This window comes from Atta colombica, unplaced genomic scaffold (genome assembly GCF_001594045.1).
Source record: "Atta colombica isolate Treedump-2 unplaced genomic scaffold, Acol1.0 scaffold11, whole genome shotgun sequence".
Lineage (NCBI taxonomy): Eukaryota > Metazoa > Arthropoda > Insecta > Hymenoptera > Formicidae > Atta > Atta colombica.
In genome coordinates, this window is record NW_017259195.1 from 1,316,347 (window position 1) to 1,340,817 (window position 24,471).

The 24,471-nt window shown below is 33.4% G+C and overlaps 1 protein-coding gene across 1 annotated transcript in view; it reads right to left on the reverse strand.

Annotated features, from left to right (window-relative positions):
* The window catches only part of LOC108693773 (alpha-mannosidase 2), a 194,600-nt gene that overhangs the window by 105,118 nt on the left and 65,011 nt on the right, over positions 1 to 24,471 (reverse strand). The gene's annotated exons all lie outside the window — the stretch shown is intronic.

Consider the following 24,471-nt stretch of genomic DNA (forward strand, 5'->3'; position numbering starts at 1 on the left):
GAGCCATTTACCATTGACTGATCGAAAATATGCAGACGTTTTAATCTCATCGAGATGAGAGTACAAGAGAGATTTGCATCGAATTAATTAATTTCAATTAATTCAATTATTCGAAACAGGAAATAGAGGATATAGACTACTATATAATACTTTATGTTTAGCAATCATTTAGATTATTACGCGGGGAATTAGAAACTGTCATTGACTTTATTATTATTTGCTATATCTAGATATATACGGAAACCAAAGTAAATCGAATTTAAGAACCGTTGTCTTGTTGCTTTGCTGACATTTAATGTCGTACACGCGAATGAACGACATGGAGGCCCAGTTATCGCTTATTCAGACTGACGGGATACAAAATTACAACTCGACACACACGCTTTGTACGAAGATCGAAATAATCCATGCACCTGTGTTTTTCCACGCGAAATACCATATGTATCTTTACTCACGAATAACCAAGGTCGGTCAAAACGCGATCGATCAACTCTTTGCTAACAATTTTCTTTACTTTTCTACATCATTTACGATAAATGATGATTCATCTTTAAGCTAAAGAGCCCCCGTTTTTTACACTTTTATGGTCTCGTAGGTAGAAAAGACATACAGAAAGAAAAGTTTTCAGTATTTAGATAATTACATATTATTGTGATTATTATTACTGCTGTAATATTAGTAATAATAGCTATAATAATTTTTTATTGTCAACTATATATAATTTATTGAATATAGAACTATATTTGTAAGTATTATTACGATACTAACATTATATCATCAATAACAATCATAATTATAGTAACATGTAATTATATATAGTTACAAATGTATAAGTACATACATAGTATAAATATATAGTTACAATACTAAAAATGTTTCTCTCAGTGCAATACACACATTGAATCGACAATAAAAACGACAGTAATCATTTAGGAATACCTGCACTGCAAAACTTTTTTTATTAACAACAAATAAATTGATAATCAATAAATTTGATTAATTAGGTAGTCCGTTATTGATATAAAGAGCAATGTATGTGTGTGTGTGTGTAAAAAATTCTGTAAAATCATTTTGAATTTTAAACTATCTTTTTATATAAATCGATTTTATATAAAAAGATAGTTTAAAATGCGGAATGATTTTACAGAAATTTTTTTTACATCACGATGAAATCGTCGCTGTTCCGATTATACCGCAAATAATGGACCAACCTGTATTCCATCGCGAGATAAAGTTAATCGATGGCTTTCATAAACATCGATGGATTTCTCGATGAATTGCAAATCGAGATTGTTCCCGTGGATATCAACGTGGATTTTCCAAAATCGGAAAAGCAACAGAGAGAAAGAGAGAGAACGAGTTACTGTAAACGCGCTGCGATTACAGTAAAAAATTCAGTCATTGTACGATAAGCCTCGTGAACCAGAGACGCAGTGAAGTGTATTTCGTCGGAACCTTTTGCTCGCTAAAACTTCCATCGCGATATGTAAGGTCACTTCTCACGCGATAATCGATCGCGTCTGTCATATAACTCCTCGCTCAATGCTGACAGAAAATGTAACCAGAACATAAGAAGGGCAAGAACAAAAGCTATAAGATAGATAGCTATAAATAGATCTTTATCTATTTATAGAGAGAGGAAAGCAAAGAGAGTGAAAGAGAATTAGTTAAAAGAGAAGCGCGCGGAGATTAGAATTTAATTCGATATTAACTTGACGCGTACGAGACAGACGGAGAAGGAACAGCAAGGACTTCATTCAAGCGCAACGCGATATAAACTGTTCGTCCAAAAGTTTACGGAGAGATTAAACCAGCTAGCCACGTCAACATTATTGAAGCGCGTATATGAGGACGAAACGGTTCATAGGAAAATGGACAGTCGTGGAAAGCGATGGAAATCCGAGAGTAAATCTACAGTTAATTAACCCGACTGACAGAATAACGGAGTAAATCATATTTGGAAGATAATTTGTATAATAAATCCGTCATTTTTAATTTTTATTATACATATGTAATTGTTATTATTAACATTTGAAAAATTAACATTTCTTGTTTAATTATATCATCACAATAAATTTTTTTAAATAGTTTTCTTTTATAGAATCACAAAATTAATTGCGCAGCTGATTTTTCGAAGCAGATTCGTACATTTCTATTTATTACGACAAGAGAAATATATCATTTATGTTATTATTCCGTTCCTACGAAAATGGAATATGTCCCGTATTGTATTTATCTATAACAAATAAAGCAGAGTCGTTCACATATGAATAAATTAAAATTAATTAGTTGTTCTCGTAACCAACAAAATTATAAAACAAATGCTAAATATATATGATGTGTGCTATCCGCCAAATTAATAAACGTTCTAAATGTTTGCAGAGCCACAAAAGCGATGGAATCGATGGAAGCGATTTACATTCGCGCGCACATCATTGTTGGAAACAATCCATATTACTATAAATCCAATTACCCGATATGAATACCATAAATTCAATATTCTCCCGCCGCAATCTCGGTACTATCGAAGTAATAATTAATATACGAGCCGCAAGTAGAGCGATCAACTTTCGAATACGGAGTTCGCTCAAACGCGCCACGAGCTTATAAGTGTCCCCTCGATCATCATCACTTCCATTCGTGATGAAGATCCAGAAGTTCCATGTCGGGCTTCAATTTTCTCCCCGAGGATCTCCTAATAAAAACGCAAGGAGATTGAGGAGACAAACGAGAAGGACGCGAGCATGGCTGGATGCTCGTCAGGTGCCGGTCCTCCAGTCATTCAACCAACACCCCGAACGTAATCCCTTTGTCCGTCCACAACGAGGACGATGAAACGTGTCGAGGATACGTTATCGAGACTCGTTCGATATGTTCACGATCGAATAGCACACGTTGAGAAAAATGTAAAAAATATCCGAATCAAAATTCAGCCAGTATTCAGGCACGCGATCTATTTCCTTATTCCGATTGGTTTTACATTACATCAAACTTTCTTTTGTGATATATGAGTACTCATTTCCATTAACTGTATTTTTCATCGTATATTATAAAAAATTTCTGCGGTTTTATTAATAATAAGTTAATAGTTCCGCGTGAATGCCCAAGTAGATATTCTTGGCGCAAGTCGAATTAATTAGACTGATATTATATTGACTTGAAACGGACTATTAGTCAAACTATAATTTAAGTATTATTTCTAGAAAGTGACTTTGGACGAAATTACACAAAATTCGCTTTTCCTCACTAATTCTAAGGTGATTACTAAGCTTGAAAATTCACGTCGTCGCTACTGCCAACGACTATCGACCCGAGTGAACTGACAATGAGAAGTACTATTGGTTTCTAGGTTATTCCATCGCGGCGAACAAGAGTCTTACGATAAACGACTGTGGATTGCAGTGTAACGGTGTCAATATGCGAATTTTCACGATTAGAATTACATGCAAAGACATAATATTAAAACAAAAACCATATACTCGAGCTGTAGTGAAAAACAAATGATAAATTTGTTAATAATTCGTCGTCGTATGGGATAATTTTCATAATTAAAAATGATTTAGTTTTGTTTAAAGTCTTTTACATTAAATGAATTATGTTAAATTCAGTAACAACTCTCTATGAATCATTTATTTATGTGGTAGCAGAAGAGATAAAAAAGCACAACAATTTTTTAATGATGTTACTCAAATACTTTACTCCCCTTATTTTGGCAAACATATTTAAAATTAGCAAAAAAATATTATAAGAATCATACTATCAATTTAAGAAAATAATAAAGGAAATAAAATTTTATCGACTAATATTATTAAGAAAAAAGAAATCTTAAAGTACAAACATTCTCTTTTTCAAGAACTGTTAGCAAAAATCAAATACATATATCTTTAACGTGATGTGAAAATTAATCATGGAATATAAGACCATCATAGACTATAGAATTTGGATATATCATAAATTAGCTAATGATTGAAAGCTCTGCTTGGAACATTTTATTTTTATTATTTTGCAGAAGAAAAGAGATTTCGAATTACTATAGAGTTTTATAACTGTGATACTTAATCAGAGTGAAATAATAGATTACATATAGAAAACATATAGAGAACATAATACCTTCAATAATACTGTATTCAAATATTAATTATTTTATTTCAAGTATGTCAAAAATTTATATACTTACAAATCTTTTATGAGTTCATCGCAAGCATTAAATTTATTCAAAATATATATTCTGAATCCTAATAGATAGAGCAAGGCTATTTGAGCATAGGGGCAAATTGATCAAATGCAAATATCTAAATAACCAAAATATATATATGGATACGTCTATGCATGCGTAATGTAGCACAAAGACAAAGATTACTGTGCTTTAATACAATAATCTGTGTGCGGCTGTCAACAGCCAAATACGTGCACTTTTTCATTCTTTTGTATATCAAAAGTAAAATTATTAGATGAGTATTCTTTTGGTCTACATAATAATTAAAGTGATTAATAACAATCAAATATGTCTTTTGGATACAAGTTATTATCGTATTTTTTTACTTTAATGTTCAAGTTGCTTTTATTTACGGTTTTTAAAAAAATATTTCAGTCAACACCGATATGAGATCCTTGTTAGGCTCGTATCTCAGAATTACCCTTATAAACTCAGCTGCTTAAATGAAACCTGTCTTTATCAATGCTTTTTATTCTATGTTAACGATTAAACATATATTTTACGTTTAATTATTATTGTAAAAAGTAAAGATTTTTTACATTTTGTTAATTAAAAGAGAGTGTATTACAAATTATTATATTTAAAATGAAAATAATAAAAATTTGATTAATATACATATAATCCTTTGATGCTTTTAATAATGTATAATCTCATTAAATGATTATCTTCATGATTCAACTTATTCTTCAAAGATGCTTAATATTGATTCACTTTGCATCTTTATAATTAACGTAATTTTTTTCTTATTTAGCTATATTAAGAATTCATAAGTAATTGATTATTGAGCCAGATGAACATGCAACGTTTTAAAGCATTTACCATTAGTCTATCGTAATTGTATGAAGATTTATAATAACTTAAAGAAAAAGTGTCACAAACAACAGCCCCGCTCTACCCTAAGTTTAATACTTAAATTTGAATTCATTTTAATTTCATAATCAAGATTATTAAATTTAAACAAATTTACCTATTATATAAAATCATTTCGAAAATTATATAATATCCTCCAAAAGAAAAATTCTTGTTTTAAAATTTAAATACATGATAATAATGAGTTTTTCTAAAATTTGTAATAAGTATATTTTGTATATTTTGAGATTATTATCAAGAAAATAGTTTTTGTTAAAGATAACTGTTATTTGGAAGAAAAACGTAAACTGACAATGAGAATAACTTTTTTTCAGTAGAAAGATATTTTTCGTGTGTAGTAATAAAAGTATTGCATGTTCAAGTTAATCTTCGCCGATAACACGAGACGCCACAAAATGTTATCGTGGCACTCGATTAGATTCTTTCGTCAAGAACTACAGAGACGAATTGAGAAAGCTTTAAATTAAAGCCTGTCTACGTGAGACGATACGCGGCAGTTGAAAAAGTCGTCGATCAAACGTGCTCGTGGTGAAGAGTTCGCGAGCTTTTTTCCTGAGGAAGATACGAGGGAGGAGGCTGTAAGATCGTCGCGAATCGCCGAGCGAAGAAAGAGTGCTTTTTATACGCAAGGTGCAACGCAGGGAAACTTTGACGAGAAAACGCTCGCGAACGGGGTAAAGCCGATTTTTCGAGCTAAGCATAAAAGTGGCAAAGCACTCGGAACTTGCGCAATGAAAGAAACGATCTCTCTCTCTCGTTTCTATTTCTCTCTCTTACTAGTCCTCTCTTACTTTCTCCGTCTTTCTCTGTTTTTCTCGTTCTCTCTCGATCTTCTTCTGGTTTGCTTTCGTCGCGTGCCGCATTTCGCATGTTCGGACGCGCTTTAAATTGGACGCCCTTTAAAACGTGAGAATTATTCAACGCTCCGCATTACGCCTCCGCCGTTTGTTATCTCGCTTCTCGCGCGTGTTACGTGACTCGAGTTACGAGCGCGCGCTGAGAAAAATGTCGCGCCGTCGACGGTACATTATGATTATCTATAAGGTATTAACTCGTTCGCCGTAGATCCACTGTATGTTCAGAGCGAACGTGTCTCTTTGGGATTTTATTCCTAATAGTGCATTATCATTATTCGCAATAATAGTTACCTCTTTCGATAATAATCTCTCTAGATCGTTATATAAATAAATCAAATGAAAAATAAGTATCTAAAGACTTATTAAAAGTTAAACTTTTGTCAATGAAGAGCAATGAGCCAGACAAGATTTTAAAGCTTATAAAACTAAAATGTTTTCAATTCTCTTAAGAAATACATTGTAGTTTTATAAATACCAATGTCGTGCCTGTCTCATTGATACAAGTTTAAACCAAATAAATAAGGAAAGAGCAATATAAAGTCGAAGTTAGATTTTAATACCTTAATAATATTCGAATCCTAATTCCGATAATATTTTTCACAATAATTCTTTTGATGATGTTAATAGCATTATTAAATGAACGATCGATTTAATTTATTATTTTAGCTTCAATTTATTTCAAGTCCGTCAGTAAACATGCAATTTACATAACTGAAAAATGTACTTAGAATTTACATTTAAAAATATTACTAGGCAGATTTAGCCTCGATTGTAGTATCACTCTTTCCTTATTTATTTGATTTCGCAAAAACGTGCTCTCTATTCATTTTTAATATTCTTAGCTGCATGCTGCATTTTTATTTACAATGTACTATTGCATTTCAGCGTTTAGCAAAATTATCAAGACGTAATTTTTTTTAAATTCAATTTTTCGACATACGTTATTACTGCATTCAACTCCACAATTATTAATTTACACGACGCGCAAAATCTCCAAATGTCCGCTGCCGAATTTGAATTTCATTTACTAAACATGTACGTCCACACTGTGATGTAAATATGTAATTAAAATCAAATGATTAGCATTAAATGTGCGGTGCGATTTAAACAAAATTATCGTATTTTGCACGAATGTCGCGGTTGCTTCCACGGCTCGACAATCAGCGGCGAACATTCGTTGTAAATTGACGGTAATCCGGACGGCTACAAAACATTGCTGCCGCAGAAATTCAAACTATTGTTCGCGTTTTATAATATGATTCAGTTATGTGTTTTACAAAGAACTTTTACTTCGTAAAGCACGACGCACGTAAAATAAATTTTAAAAAAATGTGCGTAAAACAAAAGACTGTGTTTAAAAGCCGCGTTGCTATGTGTCAGCATGTAAATAAAAGTCGCGCAAAAACGGCGCTATAGATGCTAGCTAGTTGTTATACAAAGCTTTTTCTCAATGTTGATTCATGTAAATATATCCATTTTAATTCCAGTCTGCGAGTCGCTCGCGGCAAAAACCGGTCCGCCCCTCAAAGAACGTATATCAATTTTTGACGAGATGAAGTTACTACTACAAGAATGCATATTACTAAAATACTTTTCGTTCTTTTATCAAACATATATTGCAAGTAGCATGTTATAATTATTTGCATATTACAATAATAAACATATACTAATTATGTATTGCGAAGATATTCATGAAATTTCTTTTACTTAAAAAAAATGACTACTACAAATGTGCACATTATTGTAAAATGTTTTTCGTCCTTTTCGCAAATATATTATACGTAACATATTATAATTATTCGCATATTATAAAAATGAACGTATACTAATTACGAATTACAATGATATTCATAAAAAAAATCTTTTGTTTTAGAAAAATGATTATAAATGTACAAACACTATAAATGTAAAAACTACTATAAATGTACAAACGAGGGTAGATCAAATATAAACGAGAATTTTTTTTTATTATTTATTGGACGAGAATAAAAATATAAAGAAAACAAATTATTTTTCTACATAGTTCCCTGCTGCATTAATATATTTTGGCAACGGATAGGCTGTTTGGCGATCCTGTTTTTATAAAAAAATAGTAGGTTGTGTCTGCAACTTATTGCGTACGAATTCCTCTACATCGGCATCGTATTGTCCTCCCAATTCTTTCAGCGGTCCAAACAAATGATAATCGTATGGAACGATTTGTCTCAATGCGATTATCATGTTTGTTTTAGTCGCTAAAAAAATTGGGAGAATTCGAGGACGTAAAAACAGGATCGCCAAATTGCGTATTCGCTGGCAAAAATATATTAATGTAGCAGGAAACTAAAAATAATTTGTTTTCTTTATATTTTTATTCTCATCTAATAAATAATAAAAAAAATAATAAAAAAAATTCTCGTTTATATTTGACCTGCTTTCGTGTTATTGTTAAATGCTTCTCGTTCTTTTATTAAATATATATTACAAGTAGTGTGCTGTAATTATTTACATATTATACGAACGAACATACACTAATTACGAATTGCAAAGATATTCATGAAAAATTCTCTTCCTTTAAAAAAAAAGCAAGATATACACAACAATATAATAATATTAAAAATATAATATTAAAAATAGCATATTATAATTATTCGCATATTACAAAAATGAACGTACTAATTATGAATTTCAAAGATAATAATGAAAAATGCTTTTTCTTTTCAAAAAGAGCAATGTACAATTATATATTGAAAGTAGCATATTATAATTATTCGCATATTACAAAAATGAATATGTATACTAATTACAAATTTCAGAGATATTAATGAAAAGTTCTCCTCTAAAAAAAAAAAAAGTGATGTACAAATACGAAGGGAAGCTTCGCACGATGAAATTCATTTATCTTATAACATTGTAACGCGTTTATTAATTTCGTTTTCCGATCTTGTAATTCCGTAATTTATTCATCAATTGAACTTGATAACTTCATCATAGCTGCATGACGAGATAATGGAAAGCGGATTCGTACCTTGATAGCAATTATGCAAAGTTGATCCGTGCTCGAAGCTCTTGTTTCAGTGTGACAGCAGACGTCCAGTCGCGAAAAGAAATCACGACGTGCTGAATTCACTGCTCGAGCGAAATAGTTTTGACACGTTACCGGCTCTATTCGTTTGGTGCGCGAACGGAGTAATATACGAGAGAACTTTTTCACTGCCGCAGACGTAACGTCATGCTTAGCAGAGAACCAAGTCACCTCCTCCAAACACATTTCTGAGAAATGTATACATCACGAGCGCTATCTTAGATATCACTGCATTTTTCGCGAGAATATCCATAAAATGTACACCAAATCGATGGTAAGACTATCATTAAAAGATCCCCAGGGAAATTGTTTAACATTTCATTTTCACGCTATCAACTAGAATCTAGAATATTCACACGGAATATCGTTCTTAAGAACGAATTCGTCGATCTGTACTATTTACTCTCGAATGAGAGAAACAAACGCGAATCATAGAGTAGCCTGGAGGCAGAAAGAATGGAAAAATAATTTGAATTTCAAATTTTCTCTCAACGTAGAAGAGAATGAACAATTATTACGATAATAACTGCTAAATAAAACGGGAATGTAGTTTTCGGAAAAGGGATTGAACGTTCAAATACCGCAAGTGCCGGCAATCATTCCTTACTGAAATGAACTCCAGGCACGCCTGTCTTACGCCTGTCTTACGCCAGCACGTAACACCGAAACTGGACTGGCTGCTGAGAGCAGATGAATCTCCGTGAAAAACTGTCGTCGCGACGGCTGGGTGATTTTCACGACGCGACCACCAACACGCGCATCCCGCGATTCGTAACCCTTCGTGCTCGTGTACTATCAACCGCACACACGAGGCAGGTGCACGGATCGTCCAACCGCAACCGAGAACCACGCCGTACTAAACTCGCGGCACGGGCGGCGGAATGGTTTTGACACGCCGCCGGCTATATCCGCTTTTCCACCGACGCGACAGTCACGAGGGGCGCATGTGCCGATATAATCCACGCTTGTGCCGGCGTACGTTCACCCACACACACACATACACCCACACACACACACACACACATAAAACACACAAAACACAGACGCCGCTGCACATGCAACCGACTGCGAGAAGGGAGGTGAAAAGCGACGAGATGGAGAACACGCACTCCAAGAGAACTTTCCACGCCCGTAGGGTGTTTCGACTCGAAGAAGAAGAAACGAGGGAGGGCCAGAAGGGTCACTGGCGAAGACTACCGATGTTTGGCCAAGGGTTCCAAGTAATATGGAATCTTCCTTTACAATCGTTCACTGTATATTTTCTTTTTCTCTCTTCCTCTATCTCTCGCTTTTTTTCTGAAATATATTACAATTTTTTACATTAGTGTTTTAAATTAGAAATTTTATATTTTAAATTTGGAACTTTCTGACTCGAGAAAAATCCTCGCAATTTTTTTATAAACGTCACGTGAATTGAGAAATATATGCTTCAGTTGCCTGGTAGTGTTTGTTATAGTAAAATATAATGTTTTTGAGTGTCAAGATAAATTTAGTTGTTAACTTACTACAAACAAATTTTTTAGACAACAATTAGACTTTGCCAAAAATATTCAAAATCGTTGCGTAATGCTTAGTGTGCGTAATGAGCAAGAGAAATATAATTATACAGGAGATGACTTTTCTAGCCACTCATATTATTATAATTGATCGACAATCTGAAATAACTTGAATGATATTAGAGCTATCATCTGACGGAAGCAGCTGCATGTATAATGTATCAGAGAATTGTCCCTATCAGAACGATCGGTCGAATTATATGATTAGCACATCTCTACTAATATTTATGTATAATAACGATTAAATGTACGTTTCAGTCGTAAAAATTGCATGCATACGTACATTATATGTATTGCAATCACAAAATATTAATAAACGATAGAGAAACTCCACGTTCGATTTATTAATTAATATTTCGCGTTAAACCGCATAAAATATTAATTGTAGGAGCAAAAAATAATTCGGAGTGAATTATCTTTTAAAAAATAAAGAGAACTATTTATTATCGTTGAATTTATTCCTCGCTTATTAATTAATGATGTATTACTAATATTTTTTAATAAAATAAAAAAATCATAAAGTAATGACAGATTTTTCTATATTAAATTTGAAAGTAATAGAAAAAATTTGACAATTTATAATCTGGATCCAAAATTATTTCAATGAGAGAAGTAGAATATGTTTTTAAAAGGTAATTAAAATAAAATGAGAAAATTTTCATTTATATTAAACTATAAAATTGTTAAATACACAAATATTAGCCTTAATAAACCATTTCATATGTATATAAAATTCGTTTTTATACGGAAATGTATAAACTTCCAATTCATACAGATCTGATATCTATCTGATACATCTTTAACGATAGCCGAATTATATTTTTAACGAAATTTGTCAATCTATTAGTGACAGGGATATATTATGACAAGGTATTTACCGAAGAAGGATAATTTTTTCCCCGAAAAGAAAACGTCAGTTCAATTAATTTTAAGCTGCAAACATCGAATGTCTCTCCTCTCTGTGCGAATACTCCATGATCGAGCTCGGTGTTACAGCGCATAAGCTCAGGAACTTTTCAATCTCGTGGAACACGAGCGCGCAGAGGGCATTGTCGTTGGACAGGATTGGCACAGGTTCGAACTTGATCGAACGGCAATTACGTTGATTGAAAGGCCAACACGAGTGTCGCCTGCGTACACGGAGAAGCGAAGATTCCTGGCTTCAGTTGTTCATCGAACACATCCCTCTGCCCCGGTGCCCTTACTAGTCGAAGAAACGAACGAAAACCAAAACGAAAACACATTTATCAAAACATTTACCAACTTTACGAACTTTCGAAATCTTGTTATTTTCTCGATCAAAAATCCTCGTAGTAAAGCAAAAAAACGTTGCGTATATTTCGGAAGAATTTTTTGAAAAAGATTGATATCGCAAAGGAATTTTTACGATTAATTAAATAGGTATTGAAAACGATTAATGAAAGAAGTATTTGATGTTACAATCATTATGTACAATAATTAAATTTTGTCGAAGAAATTACTTGAATAAATATGTTTTTCTAGAAATGTTAAAGTTGTTAAAGTCTTTTCGATTTTTATTATACAGTTAGCAAAATTAATTAAATAATTACGTTAAAGTGATTTGAATAATGAAAAATAAATATTGACAATTTGTTGCGATATTAGGACACATTATTGTTCTGAAAATGAAAACATAGAATTATTTACATTCATATTAATAAATTTAGTTGCACGGTTCAAAGGTTCGAAATGTGCGGAAAGTAATACGATGGAGTAAGAAGAAGAGGACGTCGTTGCCTTCGCTGCGGAAATTGTATTTCCGAGTAATTGGATGGCTGAGAGATGTTTATGCGCGGAATTACATTGAATCTGTCGTTTCAAAGTGTTATTACTTAATTTGTATCGGTATTGTCTTCAGTATCTTCCGATCGCGCTATCACCGCGAATTATTGTGAGAATAAATCGTTCTTAAAATAGCGGGAAATAATCCAAGAATGTAAATCTGAACATAAGATATCCTTAAGGTAATCCTTGAGTTATAAGGATTAAATTATAATTCCATAAGATAATTGAGAATTCTTTAAAGTATAACAAACATAGCCAAATGAAATAATATGACAAAAAGCTAACAGTCGTTTTAAAAATAAAGAGATGATAATAAAAAATAATTTGATACAGAATAGAAAGTAAAATTTAAATTGAAGAAATGAATTAAATTCAAAAGTTTAAATTAGAAAATTGAATTGAACATAGATAGACAATAAAATTATACTTCCATTTAATCGTGAATTTCATCCTCTAACATAAATTTAATTTAAGATTTTAATCTATAAAATGCGTCTAACTGAGAACTTACGATAAATGAAAATTTCCTCGATAATGTTTTTCGTTAATATAAAACAGACTTTAAATTTGTAGCATTTTTAGATGCTCCATTTAGCAGCTAGAGCTAATCTCCATCTCGTAATTCCATTTTCAATTATCTTCAAGTCCTTTTTCATTTCAAACAATGCATATTAATGTCATAATGAATACTTCAATATATGTATAAATTATGATAATACATCCAATCAAAATGATTCAATTCTCATCTTCATTTCGATATAAATGCGCGTCACAATCAATGTGACATAGTGGCATAATTTCGAGATGAGTTATGCACCTCGCGAGAAAGGTCAAGTTCTCACGATGGTAATACTTCGAGAGCACGTTCGACAGTAACGAATGGAAGATATGTCGTCCCTTTAATTGATGGCAAATTCAGCGTTCCGGATCACCTGTTATCTCGCAAAGAGATAGACGGCGAGTCTTGTTCGAGCAAAAACGATCAGGCTCAATCGAGCCTGATCGATTTCGCGTATTGAAGTATGAAGTCTCATTCAGTTCGTTCGTGTTATTGAACTTCTCTCTTATCGTCTTCTAACAAAGTTACGGCAAATTTCTTTCAAACGTTTCAAGAATTTCTATATATAATTTCTATATATATTTAGATATTGATTATATGGAATGACTGTTTGAATCGACCTATTCCACCGTATTATCTTTACTAATGTAAAATGTGAGAGAATTATCGAATAATTTTATAAATGAAAATATCTATGCATAAATGAATATTTAATCTGGCGAGAATTACAAATTCATATTCGACATATTTAATGTATGTTTGAAACACAGTAAATTTATCGTCCTTTATGTGAAACTGCTCGTGGAAACGGATATGGATCTTTCAAACCCTAGTCAACTCGCTTCTCAGTCCTCGCTTTTCTACCCTTCAGAGTGAAGTTCAGAGCAACGTACCGTGCGATATCGAGAGGGGGAGTCTGATTCGGTTTTCAGTCGCGCGCTGACAGAAAGCGAGGGGGCGGCCGAATATAATTCGTTTGAAGTTTCAACGCTATTTGCGTCGGAGTATTTTTTTCGGTGCTCACCCACGGCCTTTCAGGGCGTCGCGCCGTTTACGACGGGGGCTAATATCCGGCGTCTGACGCGAAAATCCCTCGTTCCTGTCCATCGTCTGTCTTTCATCTTCGGCGAAACGAAAAATCGGTCTTGCCGGACTAACTTCGACGATCAACGAATGCGCGAATAAACGTAATTTCCGTGAGGGATATTTTAATGTTTTAAGATAAAAGAATTATTTAAAAAAAATCACATTGTCGAACACACATGATTTGACGATCAAAATTGTACACAGAAAGAACTTTGCCGAGTATTTCAAAATTTGGTATAGAGCTGAAAATAATTTTAGTAAACTATCAAAATAATTATAACAACACTGTAAAAAATAAAATGTTAATTTTAACTTATAGTCGTATAGTGGACTTTCTAAAAATGTTAAAATTAACACAAAAATGTTAATTTTAACATTTTTGCATGTCTCAGAAAATCCACTATTAATTAACATTTTATTTTTTACAGTGAAACAATGCAACAAAAAATTGTGATATTCTAGTAACTTATCCTACATAATTATTTTAATCTAGCAAAATTACTTTCAGCAAAACAGTTTTGCTAAAGTATCTAAAAATTTTGATAAATACAAATCTGAAAATTTTATTAAACTATCAAAATAATTATAGAGGACGCTCAAGTTGATTGCTAGAATGTTAAAAACTTTTCATGCTTGGTTATTTTGATAGTCCAAAAAAATTATTTTCAGATCTGTAAATAAATTTTTAGATACTTTAACAAAACCATTTTTTTACATGTAAGCGTATCTTTCCTCATCTGCCATTTCTTTTTGTATCCTGTACAATAAAACTTTACTTTTACATTTTTTTTTTCAATCGTAATTAATCAATAGTTACACAAACAATATTTAATAAAAACTATAATGAAACTGTGTAGTAACAGATATGCTAATAACGGTCTATGTAAGGGCCGTTGTGATGAAATTTTCGCTTGAAATCGCTAGGTGAAGTAGTTTGCGAACAAAATTAACACTCGATTTCTGCGATCGCTGTAAGCACGAACCTGCACACGCGGCTCTTCGGATAATCCCGATACCGTGTAGGGGAACCACCTATCAAACTTGTTCGCGGAGTTACTCTCTCGTGCAGCCACGATTCGGCGTTCGTAGAGAGCGAGACAGTTCGAAGTTCGGGAATAGACCACTTTCGAAAAGTGGTGTGCGCTGGTTTACTATCGTGGCGACTTGCGAATTTCAAGAATAGGGAGAGAAACGAGAAACGAAGCATAGAGCAAGAAAGCGAAATCTGAAAAGAAGTACGCGTCACTCGTGGATGCGGAAAATGCGCAAAACGCGGAAGAAACGCGATGACAACTACCGTTAATGGACGGAGATAAGAGTGGAAGATGGCTGCTCTCGGATGATAGAAAAGTCGGAGGGATTTTTAAAGATACGAGAGATAAAATGAGAGAGAAAGGGAGAAAAAGAAAGAAACGTTACGTAACATTCGCGCGTGAACTAATCTCTGCGATATATACGTGTACAGTATACTTATACGGAGAAAACGAAAACTCCTGGAAGGATCCTGCAAGCGCGGAGGCTACTGCATAATTTCGGTGTACGGCAGAAGCAGAACTATGTTCATGAGAAAAACACGAGGGTAACCGTGGAAAGCAGCCATTCTCTCGGCAGTCGAGCTCTCGAGAACCCCCCGACAGAAAACTTTAAAACGGCCGATATAATCGGATTAGTAGATGCGCAGCGAGTTGCCGCTGTTACTTTAGCTTAAAGTCGCGGCGTTACGCCCAACAGAAATTTGCCCTCCGTCGTGATAATAAAAAAACGTACGCTACGCGAGCTCGCGTGGATTTCACATTATTGCCTTAGTATACAGATAATGTAATCTGCAAACATCTCTCATTGCATTATCAGATCACGATAATAATACCGTTGTCAATAAACCATTAAATTAAGCAGTTTTCGTCATAAAAACTCGAAAGCACGTGCTAATGTCTTTAATAAAAGTGATATATTAAATTTCTAGTTAAACGTAATTTTCTCTCTTCAATAATTTGCATGTAAATTTTTGTCTTCAAACACATCGTTAAATTTCCATTGTTTACTTATATATAAAAAAAAATCGATTATTTAAATTAGTCTAACGGTAACTAACGGCAGCCAACGGCAATAAAGAATAAAGCGAGCACGATGCTCCCTTCACTTTGATAGAATGACAGACGCCGTCGTTACGCTAATCAGTCGATATTATCAGTCGAGCTTTCTAGACGCCCTATGGTGCGAAGGTGGAAGGAAGAGAGGAAGAGAGAGGAAAATACGAGCGGCAATACAATTCGTAAGTATGCAGGAAGTCCTTGTTATCTTCGTTACACAGTGATTACGGCCTGTCCGTCTGACTTGAGAAACGTTCTTAACGTTTCTACATCTCCGCGTCGCTCTTCGTCATCATCGCAATCAACAAAAGCCGATTTATATCATGATAAAAGCGCGCTCGATAAATTGCACTCGATTCTAGAATGCACGCAATGATATATTAAAGCTATGTACTTTTCGATTTTGCGAAACTCTTGTAAATTTTCAATATTTAAATATTTTGCCAACTACATCGCAAATTAGACTTCTGATAAAGTAAAGTGCGCTTGAAGCTAACTGAAAGATAAACCGAAATTAAGCTGAAATTTAATTCATCGTGTTACTTTAATTCATTATCCATGTTGAATATAATTCCGTAATTGAATTTAGATTACGACAATGGCAGGAAAAAAATTTATTTTTAAATTCAATAGCGTTACGATCACTGTATAGATTTTCTGGGATACTCGGTATATTCAATCGAACCATTCGAATTCTCTCTCTTTCGAGAGGCATTAGTATTTTTGTTTCATTTCATTGTTGATTTTAGATATAGAGCACGCTATGGTTTCGTTTCTCGTGGTATGATTGCCAAGTATGCCCGAGGAAAAGTAAAATTCGATTATTTTCTCATGTTCAGGAGGAGATCGATTCAGCCCGATTGTCTAAATTTTTATTGTATTTGTAAAAGAAATTGGAACACCAAACTCAGTTTCGAATCGCGATGATCTTTTTTGTTCATTGTGGCAAAACGATAAGTTGGCAGTTGAAATACACGATATAGATAAAAATACACAATACAGGATGCTGATATATATAGATAGAATGTCCCACATTCACCGAATGTCTTTCTGATCACGCAGATTCTGCGTCAAATTTTGGGCTCTCTCTCTCTCTCTCTCTCTCTCTCTCTCTCTCTCTCTCTCTCTCTCTTTCTCTTGACGAAAACTTTTGTACAGGGACCATCGCTTCTCTCGTAAGTTCTTAATTTCCAGCATTATATACTTTGACAGTTAAGCCTTAAACTAAACTAAACTCCTGTTAAGATGAAGTTCGGCCGAAATTAACTGAAGTACGGGCTTTTATCTAGGAACAATCAACTCGGCAAAACTTATTAGTATTAAATATCGAACAACTTGGTTAATTATCGAGCGACGTCTATAACCATTTTTCTTAGTTTGTTCTTCGACGTCTATCGGAATGATGTTTAATGCTTTTACGTAGAGCGCATAATGGAAGCCGAGCGCGTGACGCGCGGCAACAGAATCGAGATACGGAGGCGTCATGTTCCCGGAGGAAACGAGGCTCGTCGATTGAAATGCAGGTATCGGCGGTATCGACAATCGAGCGCGTTATATCGCGCCCGTCCCCCGCACAATAATATTCTCACCTATGAGATATCGGCTTTTTTTTCCAGTCTCAGTTTTTCCTGGCGTCCATTAACGTTTCGATTACCTACGTCGTGCGCACCTGTAGCAATGCTTGGACGCGCAGCAGTTTTTGTTGCCTTTCCAGGCACTAGATGGGGTATATACATAAAGCCGTTCAGTGAGAGTTTATTTATTTCTTCCCTTTTCCAAGCTTTTTTTCTCCATTTCTCTCATGGTTCTCTTCGTCTCTCCCGCTCCCCCTTTCTTTCTCTCTCCGCTTTGTCACCGTAGCACTTTCCCGCCCGATGATACGAATAAAGGATCGAGTATAAATAAAGAATCGAAATAAAGCTATAATGCACATGTAAATTTTTGCTTTGCATCGATCGCTCGATATGAGGTATACGGACAATCGGGAACAATAGTCGTCGATTCCGATAATAATTTATTACGGGCTCATTGAATCGGCGTTTTATCAATTCTTCGTTAATTCCTTTCATCGCATGCGGAATAACTGGAGAGCGATGCTGTTTATCCGACTCTCTCGATGTACGCAAAGCTTGTTTCACGAATAATCGTTTACCCGATATCAACATTGAATATCGACGATGGTGGAACGTGAACTATCCAGAATTTCAACAAAATAAACTGATATAAATTATTCTGAAACTTATCGAGTACTAACAGGAATATTAATATTATCAATTTTCAAGTACTATGCAGAAAGAATTTTACGCAAGTATCAAAAAATTGAAGTAGATTTGAAAATAATTGTCGACCATCAAAATATAATTATGTAGAATAAATAATTATGTAGAAAACTCAAGCATGATAACCAGTACGGTAAAAAAGGCTAGTATTCGTAGTCACAAAACTATCTTAAGTACAATCTTAAAATGTCAGAAACCAAACTCAGAGAACCGCATTTTAAGATGTTTATATAAGACAATCTTAACCCTTACAATACAAGATATAATTGATTTGATGTCTCATTCATCCAAACATGGATCATTAAAACTCGTCTGTTTTTTTTTTGGATCTATTCAAAATGGTTCAAAAAACTTTCTAAAAATTCATTATACTTTGAACTTTCTAGAATAAATATTGAAACTTCATTTTGGAAAATAATAAAATATAGTGTAATTTATAATTACCGAAAGACTCAAAGAAATTTGCATGAACAGGAATCGCACTGTTCTTGTAAGTAAGTTAAAATAAGAATCGACTACGAATATCTAGACTTTCTAAATTCTTGGAATGAAATTTCATTTGAAAAATGGATTATCGAATTGCTCAGGTTGGTGTAATTTTTCACTCATACGAAGTGAATTCTTCTACTGTGACGTAAATATTTTCACTCGTAATTAAAGAATAAATGTGATATGTCTCACTATATCAATGTAACAGCTGAAAACGGTGTGCGCCAAGCAAGAAGTTCAATAAACAAGTCACACTGATCGTCATCTCGTTGTTTGTTGAGTCAATGTAGAAATGTCGATAACGCTTTTTCCAAAGATAAGTAAAATGCTAACAAAAATCTACGTATATTGAGTTTATATATTTTTTTCTTAAGTTAGGATTCATCTCATATTAAAGTCTAGACTGACGTTAATGAATGAAACATTCACTATGATATCATGTGTGATGATAATATTCACTATAATTGAAATCAAATACTTCACTTTCATGAAAAGTGAAAAAGTGACATTAATCTATTTTCGAGTGGCTATTTTTACTATCGATTGGAAAATTTTCTATCGTTTTGAGTGAGACTTCACTTTGAAAAATTTAGAGTACGTAAAAACTAATTTCGTTCGTCAATGTTAGAGTTTCTTTCTTCTATTCAATTCGAGCATACAGCAAATCCCTTGTAATTTACTTGTCATGTGAAACTACAGTTAAGTCCAAGGGAAATGAAGGTCTAAAAAATACAGGTGATGCTTCAGTTCTGCGCATGCGGTCCAATGTTGAAATTCACGTTTTTGTCCAGCGGATTTAGTGCACCGAGAGCAAAAAAAGAGAAGGGGTGAGAGTAGCGAGGGTCAGGAAGAAGAACAGAGATGCGGGGAATGAGACGGCGAGTAACGGGGCCGGACGGTACGGATAATGCGCGCGGAATGAATGTATATTTTTTGGCGAGATTACCGTCGTTTTTCAGCAGCTGCCCGAACCATTCTTGCACGCGGCGACAAATGGCGTCCCTGATCGCCCATTGGCGTTAAAACTGCGCGTTTTGTCTCTGTTACGAATGCAGGCGCGCGCGACCAGCGTTCCGTTGCGTATCGAGGTATGCAGCTTCACCGATAAAAATTATCTTTCACCGAATTAAATGCTGCTATACATTTGATTCTGGAAAATGCCATTAAAAATTACTAGACAGTTTCAAATAGCACGTGAAAAAAATAATAAAATATACCTAATAATAAAGCACTTACTGAAAGAAATAATAATAATTTCAAATTGAATTATAATATTGCAGATAAACTTAATTAAACATAAACTTAATAAGAGCGACGCATCGTAGCTAATAATTATCAAATCCGAGGCAAAAATATATATCGAACTAAATATGTAATAATGTTATTATCGAAGCAAAAATATATATCGAACTATGTAATAATGTTATTATCGAAGATATTGTATACAGATTTGGGGCATTACTAAGCATTACTAGGCATTACTAGGGCATTAATGGGCATTATTAAGGGCATTAGTGGACATAAAAGTTGGACATTAATAGGCATTGGTGTACACAATTTTGTCAGCGGTTCTCTCCTCGGTTATTATATAATAATAATAACTTATGAAAACAAATATAAATTTGTAAAAAAATAATGTACTACGTAGAATTAATTATTTAAAATATTCTATAATTAATATATTATTATTATTATTATTATATAAAAATAAATAAAAAAATGTTAAAGGCAAAAATAACGAAAATATTGACAGCGAGATGCAAAGAAATAATATGTAACAAAATAATAGTAAAATAACATACATACAATTTTATTGCGAGACGATAAAGACCGCATATCGCGAATGTGCGGGCGATTCGAAGAAAAGACTCGACTGTCGATCGGATGCACCGATGTTGTAAAGGAAGTTGGCATGAATAAAAAAAGGAACCAAATGGAGGATAGTGAGACGGGAAGGGTTGAAACTATTATGACAATCGTAAAAAGAAACGTCGAACAGATCACGGTGACGAGTCGAACGGTAATGCACCCCGTAAAGCGCAGAGCAAAGTGCATCGCCGCTGCTAGAGAAAAGCACTCCAGCCGCGCGTTCTTTATGTGGACTCGTAACCGCTTTTCGCGCTTCAAAACACGCCCAAGTGCCGATAACTTTTGTCACACTCGTGTTCGGTAAGCACGTCGCGTCACGTCGTCCATCTGAAAATACGCTACGACCGAAAATCACGCAAGGAAGAAGGTAAAAACATGAGACAGGCGCTAGACAGTTGAAATGCAGCCGCGCTGCGATTTCAACCCTTCTCAGACGAATATGCGAAGTTTGTATGACAGCCTATGTAACAACCACGTGCTTATATCATGGCGCACTGCATAAAATTATATCAAAATCCAATATGTAGTTGTAACGAACGTAAATTTGTAGAATTAATTTAATCCTTAAACTTTAATCCTTAAAATTTTTTCGATATGGAATACTCAGTTCTTTTCCAATTGTTGCGATACTTTTATAATTTTGAAATTTGATAAATTTGATTAACCTAGTTAGAGTAAATTTGAACGTAAAGATACTCTTTTCGTTTAACTTAAAGAATAATGTTAATGCGAATAATCTTTAAATAATAACGATCAAAAGAATGTACTAACAAGCATGCCATATTCAAATTTGTATATTTTTTTAGTTACATGATCAACTCTGGCTAATTTTTTTCTTTAAATTGAATATTTTCGAAACAAATAAGAAGCCTTTTACTTAAAATTTTCTAATAAATATAAATTAACAAAAGTTTTCAATATTGTTTCCTTTTTTCATTATAACCTTTTTATTGAGGAAGATACATACATTTGCTTGTTGCTATTATATTCTTTAAAGTCTGGTGTTTCAATTGAAAAAAAGTTGGAACACAATATGTTCATTTTAACGAAAGTTATAATCAGTTAAAGTTGGATATATATAATGCTGTGAGTATGAAACTAAATATGCATTTCAGGGTTAAGCATAATAAAAGAACAATTTATCGAATTCGACTTTTGGAATTCACCTGATGCTTCTATAAGACAATTAGATTTTATAATGTTAAATTACTTTCTAAATTTTTGTGAAATAAATCTTACTCAAAGAGTGAGAATTTAGAAAGTAAGTGAGTTCTTATAAACTGGATGATGATGTTATATTTTTTCGAAATTTTAACATAACAACTTAAAGCCAACAATTAAAGAAAACAAAGCACGAAAAAGAATATAGGAGTATAAATCCTAGAAGTGAATTTTGAAGTTAATTTTATGGATTAAATAACGTAGTGCTACTCACAGTAATTTAATTCATTCGCCATAAGATTTTTGCCAGCAGGTTATCAGGGATAATACGCCAGCGATAATAGATTACCAGTGAAATTATTATAATAAGCTACGCTTGCACTCTCACTGCCCGTCGCGCACGGCTTGTATTGGATCGCACCAAGGCACGCCGCTATAGAAGGAGGTTCGCGAGAAAACTGCACTCGGGTCGAAAGGCCATCGGCCAGACAACCTACCTACGAATCTGGCCAACTAACACTAAGTAGCGTCCATGGACCCAGACTACGATTGGCTCGCATGTACACGCATTCTCGCCCTATCTTTCTTTCTCCCGCAGCGCAACGATCATCGGCGCAATGACGCACGAGGGACAATCTTGACCCGGAGAGAGAGAGAGAGAGAGAGAGAGAGAGAGAGAGAGAGACATCACGGTTTACGTGCATATATTTCAGCATCGGTCGAAGCTGAAATCAGCTAGCGGCGAAAGAACCACGCAATACGAGATCAAGCGAGTTTCAAAATAAGTCTTATTTCGTAAACGGAACGCAACACATGGACATATGAAACGTAAATAAACCAAATATATAAAGTAAAATTTAAAATCGCTGTTGAATTTCTCATCTCTTTCATTTTAAATTGAGAGATGCGACAAATTTATATAAATACTTGTGTATGAGATTTCTTCTTCGAATAAATTATTTCGCAAATTATTTTAGTGAAAAATGTAAAAAAACTTTTTTTTTTTTAATAGGAAAAGATGAAACGCAGCCAGAATTATACCTTTCGTTGTAGTATATGTACGTAATTCGGTAACCAAATAAAAATTCTTATGTAACATTATGATATTTCACGTATATGAGTATCGATAGCGTGTAAAAAAATATAGATCACAACATCTTATTCTTCGTCATCATGTAAAAAAATTTAAGTGTAAATCGAATGAATTTTATTTACAGTTAATTATTCCTGAAAATATATAACCCTAATTTTCGAATCATCTCTAATAATATGATATTAAAAATAAAATAAGGATATAATAATATTACATAAAGAAGAATAATATTTTTTCTGCCTTCTTTTTAATAATCTGAAAGATAGGTGATGCTTGAATACAACTTTTATATAAGAATACTACGCAATAAGGTATCACAAAGCGCGAAGAATCATCGCGAATATATTTTTAACGCTTTTGATGCTGTAAGCGTTTCTAAATGAATACCGTTTATTGTGTCTTAAAGACGTTCTCCGACTATAGTTGTGTTCAACTTAATAAGCACATTAGTGTTCACTATTATGAAAATTTTTATGAAAATTTATTTCATATATAGTATATTTTTATATATAGTATAAGATATTCCATAAGCGTTTTTATATAAGTTTTTTTACACAATGTAAAATGCCTCCCACCTTCGCTACTGCCAGTCGAAAAAATAGCAATCTATTTATTTTGCTCAATGATTTCTTAAAAACGAATACTGGAAGCTATATTCAGATAAATTTCATATTATTCCTTGTAATATCAAGTTTTATATCTCATTTTCGAAAATGCAAAAAAATTGTTACGAAAAACAGTTTTACAATGAATAAAAAGACCACTTTCGAATAAGCTTTAGATAAGGATCTTGTTTGCGTGTGCGTGCGCGCGTGTGTGTGTGTGTGTGGAGGAAAGCTCCCTATTATGAGGTAGGTGCCTAATGTGAAATAGCAGCGTTTCTGTTAAACTAATAAATATGTATTATCTATTGATTCCACCATGAATTTATTACTCTTAGAAAACTATTTAGTAGAAAATTCATTATTAGATCATGCTTATAGTCATTGTAAAACAAGATTTTAAAATTTGGATGTCTTCAAGTTTCATTGAGATGAGCATTTAAACCTTGTTTATTATTTAATAAATAAATATTTGACAATAAATTCTTCATGTAGATAGTGATAGAGTAACATCGTACTAATAGAAAAATACGAGATATGTTGAATTATTTAATTACGGAAGTTAGATTTGATGATCGTAAAACCATAAGACGTGGTACAAATCGTAATATAAGATACTCAGAGTATTCCTAATATCTCATATGAGGAGTACAATTTTTGACTTTGCGATTTGCTCACTTTTTACATTTTTTCTTTTAATTTAAAAAAAAAATGGAATTTGAATTTTTATGTAACGTTATCTTAAAGTTTATTAAATTCCCTTCAAAATGATTTATTGTTTTTTTAAATTTTATAGACTTCTAGCATTTATCCAAAATGAACTCGGTATCTCATAATAGCAGCCTTTCCTCTCTCTCTCTCTATATATATATAT